Genomic DNA, 7,738 nt, shown 5'->3' with positions numbered 1-7,738 from the left:
TGACATTGGCCAAAAGGCCAGGCTTTGCGCCACTTTGTTATCATCCAGCCACACCTTGGCCCTGCTCCTTGGAGACCTGGCAGAAAGCATCATCCCTCTGAATGGTGAGCACTACCCTAGCTCTAGAGGCACAAAAGTTCCCTTTAAGAGACAAGCTCCACTTACTTCCTCTATTTCTCTGAGGAGACAGGCAGGTTTCTGCCTCTCTCTGTTTCTGTCTCTGTCTCTCTCTCTGCCTCTCTCTCTCTCTGTTTTCTCTCCCTCTCTCACTTCCTTTCCCCTACTCCCTTCCCTTTCCCCAATAAACTCCCCATATAAGTTCTGCCTGCCTGGCATATCTGTCTCTCGCCCATCTCACCCACCATGGGATGTATCAAGGTCCCCCTTGTGCCTCAATCCATTTCTGGCTATGGACACAAAGTGAGTGGCAGGGGTCAGGGCATAGAGCTTAGGAACCCTCACAGAGCTGGCAGCTGATAACTGGCTGCACTTCCTGGGAGAGCAGCCAGCAGCACACCACCATGTCCATCACACTGGTGTCTGCATCTTAGCCCATCCAAGCTCACCATGGGCTTCCTGATGCTGCCCATGCGTGGAGGGAGGGCTGTCGGGGAAGCAGCAATTCTTAATGGTGTTATAGAGTAGGGTAAGATAGGTTTGCAGCATGGTGAAGCCAGTCCCCAGACTTCAAGAGTGTCTCTACCTTCCTTCAATGCCTCACATAGCATCAGCTAGAAATAACAAAGGCTAAGAAGCCAACCATTAAGCACTTGCTTTTACTTTAATGGCAGCCTCCCCGTGGCCTAGAAAGGGCGTTAGGAACCCACTTCCAGGTGCAACAGCTGGTTCAGGCATGTGAGTTATGTGACAACCTAACCACTATGTGCCACACACTCACCCCAAGGGTTACAGAACTACAAAAGGGGCTGTTTAAGCCATATGCTGGCCTGCTGGGTACTGTGGAGAGTGCTGCTTTTCATTTGGAAATTGAGTCAGTTTGTGGCTTTCTCAAAGTAGTGAGAACAGCAGAATTCCAGCCAGAGTAGCAAAAAAAAAAAACTCATACTTCTGCTTGGATTCAGAGAACAGCAGACTTGACAGAAGGCAGAAAGCCAGGGAGGTTAGCTCACTCCGTAACAAGAGAGCAGAAAGAAAAATCAGCTTTGCATGCTTCAGTCCCGCTCCAGCATCGCATGAGAAGGTGGGGTGAGAGACAGCAGAAGAGGCCATGAGGAAAGGAAGACACAGCCCTGGCAGGTCCTGAAGTAGGTGGCTGCTTGAAACCTGGACAGATCTTCATTGATACCAAGGTTCTGTGCTTTGTCACCTAGCCAGCCTCCCCTTCTGGAATGCTTCCTGGTTGCTGCCCTACTTAGTAAAACCAACTAAAGCCTCAGTTCAAATTCTCCCCCATGAAACTATCTGTCCCCATCACCATGTGGACCAAAAGTAATTCCAATTTTAATTCACATAGCACTCACATAGTAGCAGGGATTCTCACAGTGTGAACTGTTCCCAAGAATTACTCATGTGCCTGGTTAAAAGACAAATGCCTTGGCTTCAGGCTGTAGCCATTCTGGACAATAGAAATGGGCAGGCCTGCTGTCTGTGTCTCCTTGTTTGTGATGGCTAATCTCAGTTGGCAACTGGACACACCTGGGAAGAGGGAGTCTTAACTGAATAATGTTCTCCATCCGATTAGCCCATGGCCATGCCTCTGAAGCACTTTCTTAGTTGGTAATTGATATAGGAGGGCCCAGCCCACTGCAGAAGGTACCATTCTGAAGCAGATGGGCCTGGGCTGGATTAAAAAGGTAGCTGAACAAGCCAGAGAAAGCAAGCAGCAAGTGATTTCTTCTATGGTGTTCTCTGCTCCAGCTCTTGTCCCCAAGTCCTTGCTTTGTCTTCCATTGATGACAGGGCCATAATCTGTAAATGAGCCTTTTTCTTCCCAGGTTGCTTTTCGTCAGTGTTTTATCACAGCAACAGAAAGCAAACTAGGACAATATTCAACAAAATATCCCCAGTACATTTGACCCACAAAAGGGTTCTTCAAGAAGAACTGACAGGGTGACTTTAAAAGTAGCATAGGTTTAGCCTAGCAAGGATTCTCCATACCGACATCTAGCGTGGCTACAGCAGTTTGCAATCCCACCAACAGTGAGTTTGTTGTTGTGTGTATGGTGATCTTGGCCTTCGTAAGTAAAATGAAATCTCAAATTTGTATCCCTCTAATTACTAGGGATGCTGAACTTTTTTTAGGGGGGGAGGTTGAGATATTTCTTAGACACTTTTTCTCCATCCTCCTGTCTTTTCTTCTTTATCTTCATCTTATCTGAGTCTCCTCCTTCTAACCCTTTGTTCAAATCCCAGGTCCCAAGGGTTGTTTAGTTTTTGACTCTTTGTTTTTTTGTATGTTCTTTATATATTCTGGATATTAATCCTCTGTCAGGTGTATAGCTGACAAAGATTCCCTCCCATTCTGGGGGTTTCATTTGTACTCAATTAATTGTTTCTTCAGCCGTGCAGGCGCTTTTTAGTTTTATGAAATACTGCCCGTCAATCGTTGGTCTTAATTCTTGAACATATGAACGTCTATTCAGAAAGTCCTTCCTATACCAATATCCTGTGGGGTGCCACTTGTGTTTTCTTCTGATGGTTTTAGCATTTCAGGTTTTACATTTAGATCTACAATATGACCCTCCCCTACCATTCCTTGACATCTGCCCAAAGGACAGGACAATCCACTTCACAGATCCTTACTCAGCTGTGTTCATTGCTGCTCTATTGACAACAGCAGACACGGAAACAACCTAGATGTTTTCCAGCCTATGACTGGAAAGTGACAATGCGCTGTGTATGTACTGTGCAATATTATTCAGCTTTAGAGAAAAAAATATGAAACTCTCAGGAAAAATGAATGGAACTAGAAAAGATCCTATTGAGTGAGGTAACTCAGAAATACAAGCATCACATATTCTTTCTCATTAGAGGCTCCTAGCTCCAGATTTTTGGAAGTGAGGATATACCCTGAGTAGCTGCAGAAGCCAGGAAAGTAAAAAGGCACCATAGTTGGGGGACAGGAGAGGAATAACGGGAACAGAATATCTGAAGGGGAAATGGGGAAAACAGTGGAACTCTAATTAGAGAGAGAGAGAGGAGGGAGATACATACAGAAGATGGAAAGAGGAGATAAATATATCTGAAAAAGTTGCAAGGAAGCAGACTACTAATCGTCTATCTACAAATACCTATACTTACATCGGTATATATATTGAAATTTTCCCATCTGTCCTGACAATGCTCCCTCCAAGAGTCATAGATTATCTAATAAAACTTCAACACTAGGAATGAAAAATCTCATTTGAGTTGTGGAACAAGATTGTCCAAGAGACGCCACCCCCTAACATTAAAAGTATTGCTATTGTCCTCTATTGTCTCCCAGAGGCAGAAAGTAAATTCCTATCACTGAGGACAACATGTACTTCAGACATAGAGGCCATAGTCCCTCCCCAACCCCAGCTGGATCTGACCTGAGAGCCTCTCCCTGAGGATTACCAGAAGGTACCAAGCAAGCTTCCAAAGAGGAAAGCTGCCGAGGTATGGTGCCTATGAACCACAACGACGACAAGCATGGAGCAATAACATTGAGGGTGCAGTAGTGGTGTGTATAACTTGGAAGTAACCAACAACCCTCTAATTAGACTTGTGATCCAATCAACAAGAGGGAAGCCATGACTGGTACTGTGAATCTAGCCAATTCCCACATCACTTTTTAAAGTCAGCATTGGTACAGAATATTTCTTTTCACTGTGTGAAGTGAGGAACCACTCTGGATAAAAATCAAAACAGTACTTACCTCGTGTGTGTGTGTGTGTGTGTGTGTGTGTGTGTGTGTGTGTGTGTCTGTGTGTGTGTCTGTGTGTCTGTGTGTCTGTGTGTGTTATGTGTAGGGTTGAAGCCATTCAGGGCTGTGGTTTTTCTGTGCAGGAAGTGTGAATCAAGAGAGATATGGAGGGAAGTGTTTGTGATGACTGATCATAGAAATTGCAGTTTTCAAAATGGGGATTTATGTGGGTTTCATGTCAAATCAATGAACAGAAATAGACCATGGCTATCAAGGTAAGCTCTTGCTCATGGCTCTGTCTTCTAATCAGCATCACCTAAGCTAGACATCATTTTGAATTGCATTTCATTCTGCTAATGAATTCATGTTCTCCTTGGAGTTAGCTTGTGTCAAGGAAAAGGCTCTCCTTTGGGAGGACAGTCAAAATGCAGGCATGTTTTCTGGCTATCTACCTTGGAGGCCAATAACTCACTCTGCCTTCTTGGGTTCAAGTAGTAAGTTATCCTGTGTCATTTGCCAGGACTGACCTTACTGTCAATAAAGTCGGAGCCTTAGTGTTCAATTCCAGCAGTGCAGCCAACTTATATCCCTGAGTACATACATCCTTGTCTATTGTCCTAGCTAACATCCTAATGTCACCAGCATGACAATCTTCTAGTATACAGTGTTAATCGTCAATTGAAATTCAAGTAGTTTTGTCTATCAAGTGTACTTTACATTTGAATTTATCATGTGCTAATGTGCTCTCTCTCAGGCATACAGTATAGTGACTTTAAGAACCACATGTACTCCCACTTTAGGAGTCAAAAAATTCAACATTCAGGCAAAATCTGAGGTGTGTGTGTGTGTGTGTGTGTGTGTGTGTGTGTGTGTGTGTGTGTGTGCGTGTTCAGGTACTAGAGCCCATGGGTGCATGTGTATATGCATGCAGAGGCCAGAGGTCAACCTCAAGCTTTAGACTCTGTGCACCTTACTGTCTGAGACATGCTCTTTTACTGACCTGGAACATGCTGGTTAAACTAGAGCAGTTGGCTGGCAAGCCCATGGGATATGTCTATTTCTCCATCCCCAGTGCTAGGATTACCAGCGTACAATGCCACCTCTGCTTGCTTGTTGTTTTTTTTTTTTTTTAATTTTGGAGATCATACACAGGTCCTGGTGCTCATAGTGCAATCAACCTATTGAGCTGTCTCTCCAGGATTTTAAAGATTATTTGATGAAAATATTATTGGAACATAAGCATGAGCATTCATTAATGTATTGTCCATAATTGTGTTCTCTAGTGAGATATTCACCTTGTCCGCACCTGTGGCATAGACCACACCCATGGGAGGTGGAGACAGGGCCAGACGTGACCTGGGGGAATTAAGGCTGAGGAGGGGGCTCAAAGAGCTCTCTTGCTTGCAGCACAGGGACAGGAGCACTTCCGAAGGCATCCTTGGGACCAGGAAACTGCTGGTGTTCATCTACGTTGTGAGTTATTTCTCCCTGAATAAACATCTATTCAGCCTATTTGTTTCTCCTGATTCTTATTAAACATCAATAGTGTTCCTGTCTCAGTTGCTGAGTAATTGAAACAGAGAATGTAGGACCAGAAACCTGGATACTTACTGCCTGGCCCTTAATAGGCAAAGTTTGCGAGGCTCATTCTATTATTTTATTTATTTCCATCACAGTACTTGCCATAACTTACATGAGTGTCTATATCTTAGTTCTGGAACGTAAGCTCCATGACAATAGGGTTTTGATGATCTAATAAAAAACTGTCTTCGAGATAATATCCAAAGAATAGTGGCACTTGGGAATAGTGGTACAATGGGACTAGAAGGCATTGCAATGGGAAGACATGACATGGAAACTGTGGGTATATCAAAGAGATTGAGTCATGGGGACCTTTCAGAGATGGGTAGAGGCTTGCGTCAGATAGAAACAATAATCCTTGGGCACCGTGACTAGTAACAAGAGAAGTGTTGACCCAAGATTAAGCAGTTACTGGACAGGTGTCCTTTTGTGGAAGGATGTGGTGGTATCTGTATAGACTATGGCTACAGCAGCCTTTTGTGAGCATTATGTCTGGCAACCATGTAGAAGCCTGTCCATCATAACATCTCAACTTTGTCTCTTCTTTGGATGCTGTAGTTAGGGCTGACAGAGACTCCTTTTTGAGTCTGACAACATTCACCTTTTCTTAGCTATTTTGTCTGCACTTTTCACCCTTGGATGTACAGCATCTTGATCAGTAGATGATCAATAAGTTTCCACCACTGGATGTATAGCACCTTCATCCGTAGGTGATTGATATATCTTTACCACTGGAAGTACAGGACCTTCATCAGTAGGTGGTTGGTAAACACTTGTTGAGGGATAACTGATTCAATTTATTCTAACTTCAAAACCTCCAGCAATTTCCCATATTCAAAGAGTTAGACAGACAAAGAGGGCAGTTATCTAACCCTTTCCAGTTAGGATGTGAATGTAGGAGGTCCAGTGTGCAGCAGTTACTGATTTATAAAAAGATGAAGCCTGTAAGTGGTGGCTAGGTTATGAGGCTCTGCTCTCAAGAAGGTGATTCAAGAAGGCCATTGGTCCCCTGGTATACAAATGGACATTGGGAGCCCACTCCCCATAGAAAGGTACTCTCTCAGCCTAGACACATGGGGGAGGGCCTAGGCCCTGCCCCAAATGATGTGACAGACTTTGATGATCCTCCATAGAAGACCTCACCCTTTCTATGGAGCAGAATAGGGATGGGATGGGAGTTGGTGGGGTCATGGGAGAATGGGAGGAAGAGGGAACTGGAATTGATACATAAAATAAGATTGTTTTTACTTTAAGTAAAAAAAGAAGAAGGCTGTTCAGGCTGGTGTACAAGCCACTTACTCTGCATTGGCTAGCATGCCTTCTACTTTCCCTGGAAGCAGGAAGCACAGCAGACATGCATACCTGTCAGTGCATTGTTCCTGCCCACTCTGGCTCCCAAACAGTGGAAAAGTAAGTTTTGGCTTTGCACTAACAACTTAATTTCAATTACTCTGTCATAGAAGCACTAAACAGAGATCCGTGCTCTTGTACATGTCAGCCTCCTTTTATTGTGATTTTTTTTAGGATGGTTGCATTGCCTGAAAATTCCTCTCAATCTAAGGCTTGATTATATAGATTAATCAGATGCTACTTAATTTTAGAATTATGAATTATTAATATGTTGATAGCGATAATGAATTTTTATTGATGAGGTTTAAAATCACTTAACCTGTTGAGCTATCACCACAGGATGAGATTTTATTTTTTGTTTTATAATATTAATAAAGTATTATTGAAACACAGCCATGAGCCTTCATTCATGTATTGTCCAGCACTATTTTCCTGCCTCAATAGCAGAGTAGTTGAAACAGAGAATGTTCTATAACATAGTATGTATGTTTAAAAAGAAAAGCTGCAAAAAGTTACCTATGAAACATTACATGGTGAAACAATTTTGCCTATGCCTCATCTTCTTTTCTTGCTAGACGGGTCCTAAAGCATAGGGGAGAGATGAGCCAGTACCTGCCCCCACTCTCAGGTCCTGTTAGTTCTGACAGTAACTACTCCTTGTTCATTTCCTGACCCAAAGTCAAAGAGAAATTAGGAAGTAATAAGGAAATTATTGCCTGAAGTTACCAGACTGATAAAATAATGTGGAGGGAAAAAAATCTCAAATAGCACTTTGCAGTAAAATGCCCCACAAAAATACCCAGAAGCAAAAGGACTGGCAATCATTTAGTGAGTCAAGTCACCTCTGAAAAAAGCTCCAAGATTGGGCTTGGCTGTCATTTCTGCAACAATATACCTTTCTTAAAGTCTTGTCTGTCAATGGGAATCTTAGATTTTCAATTCAAAAACATCAAAAACAGA

This window comes from Phodopus roborovskii, unplaced genomic scaffold (genome assembly GCF_943737965.1).
Source record: "Phodopus roborovskii unplaced genomic scaffold, PHOROB, whole genome shotgun sequence".
Taxonomy (NCBI): domain Eukaryota; kingdom Metazoa; phylum Chordata; class Mammalia; order Rodentia; family Cricetidae; genus Phodopus; species Phodopus roborovskii.
The sequence above is the reverse complement of the archived record's forward strand: the minus strand, read 5'-3'. Positions refer to the sequence as shown.